Here is a 14,373-nt window from a genome sequence, read left to right on the forward strand (position 1 = left end):
TTCCTGAGAGACTGCTGCGGGAGACTGCATCAAAAGCCTTGCTAAAATCAAGGTACCCCGCATCCCCTGCCCCCCGCCCCCCCCACATCCACAGAGCCAGCCATCTCCTCCTACAAGGCGATCAGGTGGGTCAGGCATGGCTGGCACTTGGTGAATCCACGCTGACTCTTCCTGATCACCTTCTCCTCCTCCACGTGCTTAGAAATGGATTCCCGGAGGACTTGTATATGTCCAGCTTTTCTAAAGAGTCCCTAAGGGCACCCAGAGCCAGAGATGGAGGGGAAGAAAGTGGGAGCAAGAAATTTCCTTTTCTGTTGTCTTTTCTGAATGGAGGCTCAGAGCTCATGGTGGTCTAGGCCAACCTGCAAGTGCTGCAGCCATCGGCCGTGCCCTGCCCTCAGGGAGCTCGCAGCATCCACCCCCGCATGTTGCCCCGGTGCCATCCAGGCTACTGCAGCCAGCACCTCCCCCATGCGCCCGTGCCTTCCCCGACTTTTGCACGTTTGGGCTGAATCCTGGGGCCGACCGCACACCCGACACAAAGGCACGTCAGCCCTGGCCGGCCAGCACCACTCACTCCTGACAGAGCCCATGGGAATGGATCTGGGAGAGACTCCGGAAATCTTCATGTTCCTGTGACAGGGTGATGGCAGAGATGCTGGAGATTCATAGATTCATAGATGCTAGGGTCGGAAGGGACCTCAATAGATCATCGAGTCCGACCCCCTGCATAAGCAGGAAAGAGTGCTGGGCCTACATTACCCCAGCTAGATACTCATCCAGCCTTCGCTTGAAGACCCCCAGGGTAGGGGAGAGCACCACCTCCCTTGGGAGCCCGTTCCAGACCTTGGCCACTCGAACTGTGAAGAAGTTCCTCCTAATATCCAATCTAAATCTGCTCTCTTCTAGCTTGTGGCCGTTATTTCTTGTAACCCCCGGGGGGGCCTTGGTGAATAAATACTCACCAATTCCCTTCTGTGCCCCCCTGACGAACTTATAGGCAGCCACCAGGTCGCCTCTCAACCTTCTCTTGCGGAGGCTGAAAAGGTCCAGTTTCTCTAGTCTCTCCTCGTAGGGCTTGGCCTGCAGGCCCTTAACCATACGAGTGGCCCTTCTCTGGACCCTCTCCAGGTTATCCGCATCCTTCGTGAAGTGCGGCGCCCAGAATTGCACGCAGTACTCCAGCTGCGGTCTGACCAGCGCCCGATAGAGGGGAAGTATCACCTCCTTGGACCTATTTGTCATGCATCTGCTGATGCACGATAAAGTGCCATTGGCTTTTCTGATGGTTTCGTCACACTGCCGACTCATGTTCATCTTGGAGTCCACTAGGACTCCAAGATCCCTTTCCACTTCCGTGCCACCCAGCAGGTCATTTCCTAGGCTGTAGGTGTGCTGGACATTTTTCCTCCCTAGATGCAGCACTTTGCATTTCTCCTTGTTGAACTGCATTCTGTTGTTTTCTGCCCACTTGTCTAACCTGTCCAGGTCTGCTTGCAGCTGCTCCCTGCCCTCCGGCGTGTCCACTTCGCCCCATAGCTTAGTGTCATCTGCAAACTTGGACAGAGTACATTTCACCCCCTCGTCCAAGTCGCTGATGAAGACATTAAAGAGTATCGGTCCAAGGACCGAGCCCTGCGGGACCCCACTGCCCACACCCCTCCAGGTCGAAACCGACCCATCCACCACGACTCTCTGGGTGCGACCCTCCAGCCAATTCTCCACCCACCGGACTGTGCAGTCATCCAAGTCACAGCCCCTTAACTTGTTCACCAGTATGGGGTGGGATACCGTATCAAAGGCCTTCCTGAAGTCCAAGTATACGACATCCACCCCTCCTCCTGCGTCGAGGCGTTTTGTGACCTGGTCATAAAAAGAGACTAGATTGGTCAGGCACGATCTGCCTGCCACGAACCCGTGCTGGTTTCCCCTCAGCATAATTTGTCCTGCCGGGCTCTCACAAATGTGAGCCTTGATGATTTTCTCAAAGATTTTGCCAAGGATGGAGGTGAGACTGACTGGCCTATAGTTGCCCGGGTCCTCCTTCCTCCCCGGGATGGGCTTTTCTCTGCGGCTGCAGAGGACAGGACGAGGAGCAATGATCCCCAGCTGCAGCAGGGGAAGCGGGGGCTGGAGAGGAGGAACTCTGTGGGTCCAAGCAGGGCTGAGCCCTGGACCAGGCCCCGAGAGACGTGGGGAGTCTCCATCCCCGGCAGGGCCCAGGAGCAGGTGCACAGACGTGGCTGGCATGGTGCAGAGAGGGCTGCTCCCGCCTTCAGCAGGGGGTGGACTAGATGACCATGTGAGGGCCCCTCCAGCCTGACTTTCCATAGTCCTTTGGTCCCGAGCACCCGGACAGATGCTCGCACAGTCCCTGGTATGACCCAGCAGAAGTTAATGGAAGTCTCGTCAGCCTCTGCTGCTACAACACGTGGACGATGCATTTCCTTAACTCTGCCTCTAGTGACATAAGTACACATGATGTAACCCAGATCCTCTACCGGGGTAACTGGAAGCTTCTGTCCACTTTCCTTCCTAACATCTTCATCTCCAAAGACCAGATACTTTGGGTGCTTTGCTCTATTAACATTAAGACCTGTGCTCTTCAGCTCACTCTGCCATTCTCATAAGTTAATCTTGTCCCCTCAATCCCTCTGCAGATCAGAGGCCCATCACTGTGACAAAAATTGGGTTAGGTACGGGGCCTAGTGAAAACCAGTTTTCATTTCCAGAGGATCTCTAATGCAGGGGCTTGTTCTGGCTTGCACGCAGGGCTGAGGTACTTACGTTTCAATAGGTCAGTTTGCTTTTCTCATGCTTTCTTTTTCCTCTTATTTCCCCCAGAGACTGTCCATAGGGAAGTGCTCAGATGCTTTCTGTAGCAAAAGGAAGACCATATAGACCATTTCTACATTAGGGAATTTCACACCCTCTGAAATGTGTCTTTCTGCCTACTTTTAGAATTGCAGAAATGAAAGGCTGGAAGGAACCTCAAAAGATCCTCAGGTCCAGCCACCCTGCTCTGGGCAGGTACACTGCTGAGATAAAATACCCCTACAAGGTGTGCATCCACTCTCTTTCTGAAGATCCCCAGGGTAGGTGCCTGCACCACACCCACTGGGAGTTTATTCCAGAGTCTGGGCACACGAACCGTAAAGAAGTATTTCCTTATATCCAGTCAGAAACCTTCTAGGAGTTTGTGACCTTTGCTCCTGGTTTTCCCTTGGGACACTTTCATGAATAGTTGTTCTGGCCCCTGATATATTTGTAAGCTGCTACCAAATCCCCCCAAAGTCATCTGGGTCCACCACGATCCGCTGGCTGGGAAATTGGCTCCGTGGTCAGACCCAGAGGGTTGTGATTGATGGCAGTCACTCATCGTGGTGCCTGTGACCAGTGGGGTCCCCCAAGGCTCTCTCCTTGGACCCATACTGTTCAACATCTTCATTAATGATGTGGGCATTGGAGTCAGGAGTGGACTGGCCAAGTTTGCCGATGACACCAAACTTTGGGGCAAAGCATCCACGCCAGAAGACAGGCAGGTGATCCCGGCTGACCTGGACAGACTCAGCAAAAGGGTGGACAGGAACCTGATGGTGTTTAACACCGATAAATGCAAGGTTCTCCACCTTGGGAGGAAATACCTGCAGCACCCTTATAGGCTCAGCAGTGCTACGCTGGCTAGCACTACAGAAGAAAGGGACTTGGGGGTCACGGTTGACCACAAGATGAACATGAGTCTGCAATGCGATGCTGCGGCTAGTAAAGTGAGCAAAATGCTGGCGTGCATCCATAGATGCTTCTCGAGCAAATCCCGGGACGTCATTCTCCCCTTGTACTCGGCCTTGGTGAGGCCGCAGCTGGAGTCCTGCGTCCAGTTTTGGGCTCCACAATTCAAAAGGATGTGGAGAAGCTTGAGAGAGTGCAGAGGAGAGCCACGCGCATGATCAGAGGTCAGGAAAACAGATCTTATGATGACAGGCTGAGAGCCATGGGACTCTTTAGCCTGGAAAAGCGCAGGCTCAGGGGTGATCTGATGGCCACCTATAAGTTTCTCAGGGATGACCACTAGGATCTGGGGGAATGATTGTCCACCAGAGCGCCCCAAGGGATGACGAGGTCGAACGGTCACAAACTCCAGCAAGACTGTTTCAGGCTGGACATAAGGAAGAATTTCTTTACTGTCCGAGCCCCCAAGGTTTCATAGTTTCATAGTTTCTGGGGTTGGAAGGGACCTGAGCAGATCATCGACTCCGACCCCCCACCATGGCAGGAAACAATACTGGGGTCAAACGACCCCAGCAAGATGTGCATCTAACCTCCTCTTAAAGCCCCCCAGGGTAGGAGCCTGCACCACTTCTCTTGGAAGCTGGTTCCAGACCCTAGCCGCCCTGACCGTGAAGCCGTGCCTCCTGATATCTAGCCTAAACATACCCTCTGCCAGCTTGTGACCGCTATTCCTGGTCACTCCTGGCGGTGCTCGGGGGAACAGGGACTCCCCCAGTGCCTGCTGGTTCCCCCTGACTAGTTTATAACAGGCCACTAGACCCCCCTCAGCCTTCTGTTGTGGAGGCTGAACAGGTTCAGGTCCCGCAGTCTCTCCTCGTAGGGCCTGCCCTGCTGCCCCCGACCATGCGAGTGGCCTCCTCTGGACCTTCTCCATGCTGTCCACATCCCTCCTGAAATGGGGCACACAGAACTGGACGCAGTACTCCAGCTGCGGCCTGACCAGTGCTGCACAGAGGGGGAGGATCACCTCCCTGGGCCTGCTCGAGATGCATCTGTGGATGCACGACAAGGTGCGGTTGGCCTTCCTGACCGCTTTGGCCCATGTTCATCTTGGAACAGCCTGCCATCGGAGGTGGTTCAAGCACCTACACTGGACACTTGCAAGAGCAAATTGGATGCTTATCTTGCTGGGATCCTAGAACCCAGCTGTCTTCCTGCCCTTTGGGCGGGGGGCTGGACTCGATGATCTCCCGAGGTCCCTTCCAGCCCTGATGTCTATGAAATCTATGAAATCTCTTTTCTAGGCTGAACAATCCCATATCTGTCAGCCTTTCCTTGTATGGCTTGCTCTTCAGGTCTCTCATAATATAAGTGGTGCTTTTCTGGACTCTCTCAAGCTTCTCCACATCCTACCCAGAACTATAGCCAGCAGAGCAAATAATACTCTGACATGCATCAACCAATGCATCTCCAGCACAACCAAGGAGGTGATTCTTCTGCTCTGCTCAGCCTTGGTGAGACCGCAGCTGGAGTACTGCGTCCAGTTCTGGGCACCGCACTTCAACAGGGTGTTACAGGCCAGCTGGGCACTGTGAGTGTATCAATTTTATCACAGGCCAACTGGGCTGTTAGGTTCAGTTTCAGATGGAGGAGGCAAAGTTGGGAGTGAAGTAAAGGCAAATTTATTATAGCTTATACCCACACAACAGTTAACAGAAAGATAAATGCGATAAGCAGATAATGCAGTATTAAAGAGCTAATAGTAAATAACAGCTAATAACAACAGATAGATCAATTCTGTTGCAGGCCAACTGGGCACTGCAAGGGTATTAGCCACTGGGCTGTTCAAAACAACAGATGGACAGACATGGGTTGCCAACTTATTGATAGTCCCTCTATGCCAGGTGTGCGTCAAGTGATTCCAGCAAAGTCAGACCTTCCCGATCAACACTGTCAGAGGGATTACTGGGGAAGGTCCCTTGATCAGGATCCGATCCTCCCTCACACCGGGAGTCCGGGGTTCAGGCGTGGAACAGAAATGACTGTTCTGTTCCCTCCTTTCTGCTGGTTACCTGATGCACATGCTTTTTATACCTAGTCTTATGCTAATCTGTTGGCTTTAGAGCCACTCACAACGTTACCCTATAGCTGTTACCCTATAGGATTGAAGGTGTTAAAAATCATCATAAAAGGTTACTACCCAGACTCGAGTTTATACAATAAGCAAATTGTGATGCAGCACCTTTAGGTCTGAAATTGACATTGCTCCGCCAAAGCCCTGACCGCTTTTAGGTTTCATTTGAATATGCTTTCTTGGGATGCGCTTTCCTGGAATGTGTTGGGTGTGCCAGGCAGTTGGATCCAGCTTTTTATCGTTAAAGCTGAACCCTGAGTAGAAACCGTTAGGTCAGCTAATCTCACATCTACAGCTTTGCCTATGGGGCCCAGTCAGTTCCACGAACAGTTAATTTTATCATTTTGGTTAAACTTATGACAGACAAGTTACATTTGCGGTTTACAGACTTACAAGCTTTATATTAACTAATATTACCTCTTTAGGCAAAGTACCAAATGCCTCTAAGAAGCACATATTTATTGCTTATTAATCCCTCTGGTTCTGGCCATCACAACAGGGACATGGTAAAGCTTGAGAGAGTCCAGAGAAGAGCCACCCATATGATCAGAGACTTGCACAGCAAGCCACACAAGGAAAGGCTGAGGGACCTGGAACTCTTCAGCCTGAAAAAGAGAAGGCTGAGAGGGGACCTGGCAGCAGCTTCCCACTACATCAGGGGAGTACATCAAGAGCTCAGTGAACAACTGTTCGTCACAGCACCCTCGGGGGAGAACCAGGAGCAATGGTCACAAGCTCCTGGACGACTGTTTCAGGCTCAACATTAGGAAAAACCTTGTTACAGTTAGTGTGTCCAGACCGTGGAATAAGCTCCCTCCAGAGGTGGTGCAATTGCCGACCCTGGAAATCTTCAACAGGAGAATGGACAATCACCTAGCTGGAGTCACCTGACCCCAGTTATCTTTCCTGCTTGGTGCAAGATCCTGCTTGGGATCTTCCGAGGTCCCTTCCAGCCTTACAGTCTATGAACCTTTGGACCCACCCTGCAGGTAACTAAAGGCTGCTATCACATCCACGCCCCTCTTTTCTTTTCTCCATGCTATATAAGCCCAGTTCCCTCAGCCTCTCCTCCCAGTCATGTCCCTCAGCCCCCTCTGCAGTTTCACTGCCCTCTGCTAGCTACCTCCAACCTGCCCACATACTTTCTGCAGTTGGGCCCCAAAACTGGACCCAGTACTCCAGATGGGTACTCACCAATGGCGAAGAGGGGAATAATTACTTCTGTTTGCTGGCAACGCTTCTCCCAGTGCAGCCCAGGATGTCATTAGCCTTCTTGGGAGCAAGGGCACACTGTTGACTCATATCCAGCTTCTTGTCCACTATATCCCCAGGTCCTTTTCTGCAGAGCTGCGCTTTAGCCAGTCAGTCCCACGCCTGTAGCGGTTGTTCTGTCCTAAGTAAGGGACTTTGCACTTGTCCTTGTTGGACCTTATATGATCTCTTTTGGCCCAATCCTCCCATTTGTCTAGTTCACTCTGAATCTTAGCCTCACCCCATAGTGTAGTTATTACTTCCCCCAGCTTGGTGTCATCCGTGAACTTGTTTTGGGTGCACTCCATCCCTTCTTCTAGATTGTTAATGAAGATAGTGAACAAAACCTGCCCCAGAACCAACCCCTGGCCACTCCACTTGATACTGGCTACCAACTAGACCTTGAGCTATTGATCACTACCTGTTGAGCCTGATGATCCATCCAGCTTTCTGTCCACCTTATAGTTCATTCATCCAACCCAGACTTCCTTAGCTTACTTGCAAGAATGCTGTTGGAGACTGCATCAAAATCCTCGCTAAAATCAATATACAAAAAACTAGAACTCTTGGTTCCAAAATTATACCTTTTATTAGACCAACTGGAAAATGGCAAGAAAAATGCCCTTTTCTGCAAGCTTTCAGGATCAAAGTCCCTTTGTCAGGCTCTGGGAAAAGTGCAGATGGTACAAGATGGTAAAAAGTCCCCGTAGGTAGGAAATAAACTTCATTTTTGCACAGAGGGAGCTGAAGATGGAAGGCTGTCCCTCTGGGTCCATGAGAGTGTCTTTGTGAGCTGTGTTGAGTAGCTCTTCGATGTGTTGATCAGGTAGAATTCCTTCCCTGGAGGTGTCAGATGGCAGGCAGGGAGATAAAAAACCTAAAAGCAAGGGCTATGCCGTCCACTGCTTTCCTTGCATCCACAGAGCCAGACATCTTATCATAGAAGCAATCAGGTTGGTCAGGCATGACTTGCCCTTGATGAATCCATGCTGACTACTCCTAATCATCCCCTTATCCTCCAAGTTCTTCACAATGGATTCCTTGAAGACTTGCTCCATGGTTTTTCCAGGGACTGAGGTGAGGCTGACTGGTCTGTAGTTCCCTGGCTCCTCCGTTAACCTGTGTGCCTGTGTTGGCTACAAAGGACAAATTCATGGGATCATAATAATTCTAGTTTATTGGACAGGATGTGAAGTTACCAATAAAATCATAAGAGCAAACGTTGACTTATGGGTGGTACTGGTCACCTTACCATACACACCTATGTGCATTCAGTCATGCAAACCCATGCCATTTAAACCCATGTAGTATAGTGTATAGAAGCTGCTGTAGTGATTGTGAGTCAATATATCTACTTATGCGAGGCCCTGGAGTTTGCTGTCAATGCTCAGCTGTCTTCAAGGCGATGTCTTTTCTAGAGAGGGGTCACCTGCTTGTCCTTCTCACGGAGCGATGCCTAAACCACGTGCCACTGGTGACAGGCGACCCACGGCATGCGTTACCTCCCGCCAGCTTCTCCCAAAGCCGCCTGCCAGCAGCTGCGCCGTCCGCCTGTGCGACACGCTGCCCTGTTGCACCCCTGGAGAGGACACTGGCCTCCCTCGCGCGAGGAGACCGGGCATCCTTCCACAGCTCCCAGCAGCGCCATAAACTGCGGGGGAAAGCAGGATCCCTGCAAGTACCCAGCCAACTGTCTCTGTCTCCCCCAACCACTGACCTCCCTTGCCAAGGGTGGTGTGGAGATGGAAGGTTTTAGACACTGGTTTCTGTAATAAGACATTTGGGTGTGTCCTGGATAGGTGTGAACAGCCCTAGTGGATAAAGCACCAGCTTGTGTTGTCAGAGTTTTGGAGTTTGAGCCCCGTCTAGGGTGACATTGGTTCACGAGTGTCAAAAGGGGAAAAATAGCCACCCTTTGTTGATTAAAATCTGAGGGTAGACTTGGAGTAAGAAGTACCCGCATGTCTAACTGCATCAATGGGCCTGCCAAGAGGAAAGGCAATGGCAAGCCTGTAAGTGAAGGATTTCCTTTTCCAAGTGGGGAGAAGAGCATGTGCTCACCAATGCCATAGACAGCTGTGCTCTGTCTCGTCACAGAATTGCTGGGAGGAAGCTCACGATAGTGCAAGCTATGCTCTGCCTGCAGGTGTTTGGAGAGAAGGGGCTCTTTGTTTAACAAAGCATCAAATCCCCTGATGCACAGTGCCCTTGACAGACGGGCACATTCGATGACACCTAGCTAAATGCACTACTCCATGTGGGACTTAAACCCACAATCTCTGGCTCAGGAGTCTAGCACCATCGCCTTCAGGCCAGCAAGGTTGAAAAGTCCCAGGAATATTCTGCACTGGTCCAGTCCTGCAGGGAGCAAACCTGGAAAGTCAAAGCTGTGACTGAACTCCAACTAGTTTCGAGCATCAAGGACAATAAAAAGTCCTTTTTCAGATATATTGGGAGCCAGAGAAAAAGCAAAGGCAACAGAAACTTCAAGGGAACCAAAAGAAGCACTATGACCGCAGGTCTGCATCCTTGCTAGCTATATGAGAGGGGGAGAAAGTAAGGGTGCAAACAAGTATAGGTTGGATACCAGCGTTCATTATGGTGAAAAAGGAATGAACCGTGTTCCTACGTGTCAATAACCCCTGCAGGAATGTCTACAGAAAGAACAGAAGACAATCCCAAAATGTGCTGAGTTTAAGTAGCTACTGATGAAGATTCGTTTATTTAAGAGGAAACTCCCAGAGTAGAGAAGGGGGATGCGGGATGTGGCACGTACCTTGAAGGGACCTGCAGGGGACCGGTCCGGTTCCCCCGATGCCCTGTGGGCGTGGTTCTCCCAGCAAGCTGTGGGTGAGTGCGTGCTCTTGAATCCTGCTCTGTAATGAAGACAAAGCTGCTTATCATCCCACCTGTCTCTGCTGAATGCTGACTCGAGGACAGATCCCCAGGGGCACGGGGGGCTGGGTGAGTGCCCCATCCCTGAACCCAGTGGCCTAGGGGTGGGGGCTAGACCCGATGAACTGCAAGGTCCCTTCCAGCCCCTAACAATCTGTGAATCTGTGACCTGGGCTTATATAGTCAGGAGAAAAGACTGAGCAGGGATTTGGTAGCAGCCTTTAGTTACCTTAAGGGTGATTCCAAAGACTCATGGGTTGTAAGACTGGACGGGACCTTGTAGATCACTGGGCCCAGCCCCTGCACCAGGCAGGAAAGACAACTGGGGTTAGGCGACCCCAGCAAGGTGAGTGCCCAGTCTCCTCATGAAGGGAGGAGGGAGGACCCGAGCAACTACAGGCCCGTCAGTCCCTCAATCCTGGGGAAACTCTGAGAAGATCCTCAAAGAGCACAACTGTGATGGGCCGGCCTCAGGGATGATGCTCAAGGGCAACCAGCACAGTTTCATTAGGGGCAGGTCATGTCAGACCAGCCTGATTGCCTTTTATGATCAGGTCACAAAAGCCTTGGATGGAGGTGTCGCTGTGGACGTAGTCTTTCTGGACTTCAGCAAGGCCTTTGACACCGTCTCCCACCCCACCCTCATTAAGAAATTGGGTGACTGTGGCATTGATGCCTGCACAGTCAGATGGACTGCAGATCGGCTGAAGGGTTGCACTCAGAGCGTGGTGGTGGACGGGTCATATTCAACCCAGGGGGAAGTGGGCAGTGGGGTCCCCCAGGGCTCGGTCCTTGGGCCCGCGCTTTATCAGCAATTTGGACAATGGGGTGAAAAGCAACCTCTTTAAATTTGGTGATACCAAAATTTGGGGTGAGGTGAGCATGCTAGTAGGGAGGGAAAGACTGCAGCAAGACCTGGATATGTTGCAGGGGTGGGCTAGCAAAAACAGGGTGCGTTTCAACACTGACAAGTGCAGGGTGCTGCACATGGGCAGTAGTAACCAGCAGCACACTTTTAAGATGGGAAACTCCCTTCTTGAGAGCATGGAGGCAGAAAGGGATCTTGGAGTCATTATTGACTCCAAGATGAACATGGGCCGACAATGCGAAGTCACGGCTGGCAGGGCTAACCGCACCTTGTCCTGCATCCACAGATGCATCTCGAGCAGGTCCAGGGAGGTGATCCCCCCCCCCCCATGCAGCACTGGTCAGGCCGCAGCTGGAGTCCTGCGTCCAGTTCTGGGCGCCACACTGCAGGAGGGATGTGGACAGCGTGGAGAGGGTCCAGAGGAGGCCACGCGCATGATCCGGGGACAGCAGGGCAGGCCCTACAAGGAGAGGCGACGGGACCTGAACCTGTTCAGCCTTCACGAGCGAAGGCTGAGGGGGGACCTGGTGACCATCTATAAACTCGCTAGCGGGGACCAGAAGGGTTTGGGGGAGACACGGTTTCCCCTCGTGCCCCCCGGCATGACAAGGAATAACGGCCACAGGTTGTTGGAGAGGAGTTTAGATGAGACATCCGCAAGAACGACTTCACGGTCAGGGCAGCTAGGATCTGGAGCCAACTTCCACAGGAAGTGGTGCTGGCTCCTACCCTGCGGGGCTTTAAGAGGGGGCTTGATGCCTACCTGGCTGGACTCATCTGAGCCCAGTTTTTCTCCCGCCCAGGCGGGGGGTCGGACTGAAGATGTACAAGGTCCCTGCGACCCCACTTCTATGTTTCTATGATTTCCAGGGTTGGCGATTGCACCACCTCGGGAGGGAGCCTATTCCACAGTCTGGACACCCCGACTGTGAAGAAGGTTTCCTAATGTGGAGACTGAAATGGTCTTCCAGGAGTTTGTGACCATTACTCCTGGTTTTCTCCAAGGGTTCAGTACTTGGACCAGGGCTTTTCGACATCTTCATCAGTGATCTGGATGTGGGGGTGAAAAGCACACTGGCAAAGTTTGCTGATGACACTGAGTTGTGAGGAAGTGCAGCCATGCCTCAAGGTAGGCTGACAACCCAGGAGGACCTGGACAGACGGGCAGACCAGAACCAGATCCTGTTCAACACTGAGAAGTGTGAAGTGCTCCATCTGGGAAGGAAAAAGACACAAGAAACAGGCTTGGTGGTGCTATGCTAGCTAGCACCACATCCAAAAGGGGCCTGGGGGGCATCGTTGACCATAAAATGAATATGAGTCACCAGCGTGATGCTACAGCTAGCAGAGCAAACAATACACCGGCATGCATCAACCGATACATCTCAAGCAAAACGAAGGAAGTTATTCTCCTGCTCGACTCGCCTTGGTGAGGCTGCCGGTGGAGTCCTGTGTCCAGCTCCGAGCGCTGCACTTCACCGAGGCTGTGGAGAAGCTTGAGAGAGTTCAGAGAAGAGCTACTCGTATGCTCAGAGACCTGAAGAGGAAGCTATACAAGGAAAAGCTGACAGATACGGGACTGTTCAGCCTAGAAAAGAGACGACTTTGGGGGGGATTTGGTGGTAGCTTGCAGATACATCAGGCGCTAGGCGAGCGTCTATTCACCAGTGCGCCTCAGGGGAAAACCAGGCCCAATGGTCATCAAATCCTAGAAGAACGTTTCGGATGGGACGTGAGGAAATACTTCACTGTTCATGTGACCAGACCTGGAACAGACTTCCCCGGGGGAGGCGCAGTCCCCACCCTTGGAAGTCGTCAGAAGGAGCCTGGACAGACGCCTTGCTCGAATCATTTGAGCTGCCGCGAGCAGGTGGGGTTGGACCTGAGGATCTTCTGAGGCTCCTTCCAGCCCTTCATGTCTGTGATCCGGTGACTCTAAAAGCAGGTGGAAAGGCACACGTTTCAGAGCACGTGAAATTCCCTGCTGCAGAAATGGTCTGTATGGACTTCGTTTTGCTACAGGAAGTATTCTGAGCTCTTTCTTCAGGAGAGAGGCGAGCGGGGCAGCAGCCGCTGATCCCCTAAGGTAAGTGGGGCGGAGGGGCCGACGCAGCCGAGCCGGATCCGGAGGGGAAACCCCCCGGGGCCCTCTCAGCTGAGGAGAGAGGTCGCTTCTTAAGGAGACGATCCTCCAAGCCCAAAGGAAGGTAATCCCAACACGGATCAAAGGGAGCAGGAGAGCACGCAAGCCTCCATGGCTCACCAAAAGCATCTGGGAATATCTCCTTGCTAAGAAGGAGGCTTACACCCAATGGAAAGAAGGCGTCATCACCAGGGAGGACTATTCTGCAGTTGCTCGGGGATGTAGGGGGGCAGTTAGGAAGGCCAAGGCGGAGATGGAACTGGGACTAGCTTCCCAGATTAAGGACAATAAGAAGTCCTTTTTTAAATAGGGGGTAAAAAGAAGGTCCTGGGTAATGTGGGGCCCTTGCAGGACGCGTTGGGAAACTTGGTCGTCACACCAGACAGCAAAGCTAACATGTTTAACGATTTCTTTGCCTCCATCTTCCTAAGTAGGGACCAGGACAGCCACCTCCCTGCTGGGCCCCCCTCGGGCCCCGGGGGAGGCACACCTGGGCCACGGGTTAGCGAGGATTTAGTTAGGGAGCTCCTGGAGGGGCTGGATGTATTCAAGTCAGCCAGCCCGGACGATCTCCACTCTAGAGTTCTAAAGGAACTGGCCAAGGTCACTGCGGGACCCCTGGCACGGCTTTACGAGCACTCGTGGTGCTCTGGTGAGGTACCGGAGGACTGGAAGAGGGCCAACGTGGTTCCCATCTTCAAAAAAGGCAGGAAGGAGGACCCAGGAAACTATAGGCAAGCTCGAGATGCATCTGTGGATGCAAGACAAGGTGCGGTTGGCCTTCCTGACCGCGTCCCCACACTGCCGGCCCACGTTCATCTTGGCATCAATGGTGACTCCAAGATCCTTTTCTGCCTCTGCTTCTTTTTACTCCCTATGTATTTATGAAAGGACTTCTTGTTGTCTTTGACCCTGGCTGCTAGTTCTAGTTCTGTCTCCACCTTAGCCTTCCTAACAGCCCCCCTACAGCAACAGAGGTATAATCCTCCTTGGTGATGGGCCCTCCCTTGCACCGGTGTACACCTCCTTTCTGTCTTTCAGGCATTCCTGAATGCCTTTGGTGAGGCACGGGGGCTTTTGAGTGCTCTTGCGTCCTTGATTCACATTGGGACCTTCACCCCTTGGGCTCGTAGGATTGTCTCCTTAAGGAATGACCACTCATCCTGGACTCCCAACTCCTCTACCCTCAGTGCCTCCCCGACTACTCTCCTTAACTCATTGAAATCACAGTCCTCTCACCAGGTCATCACCCGTGGCCAGGACCGGGTCCAGCAAGGCATTCCCCCTGGTGGGACCATGCACCTCCTGGTTTAGGTGAAGGTCCTATGTCTTGGCTAGGAACCTATGTGAGCG

The 14,373-nt window shown here is 52.4% G+C and overlaps 1 protein-coding gene across 1 annotated transcript in view; it reads right to left on the minus strand.

The window, feature by feature from the left end:
- Window positions 1-14,373, minus strand: part of LOC149869885 (uncharacterized) — a 499,172-nt gene that overhangs the window by 315,334 nt on the left and 169,465 nt on the right. The gene's annotated exons all lie outside the window — the stretch shown is intronic.

This window comes from Crocodylus siamensis, chromosome 2 (genome assembly GCF_052110815.1).
Source record: "Crocodylus siamensis isolate JL-2025a chromosome 2, ASM5211081v1, whole genome shotgun sequence".
Classification (NCBI taxonomy): domain Eukaryota; kingdom Metazoa; phylum Chordata; order Crocodylia; family Crocodylidae; genus Crocodylus; species Crocodylus siamensis.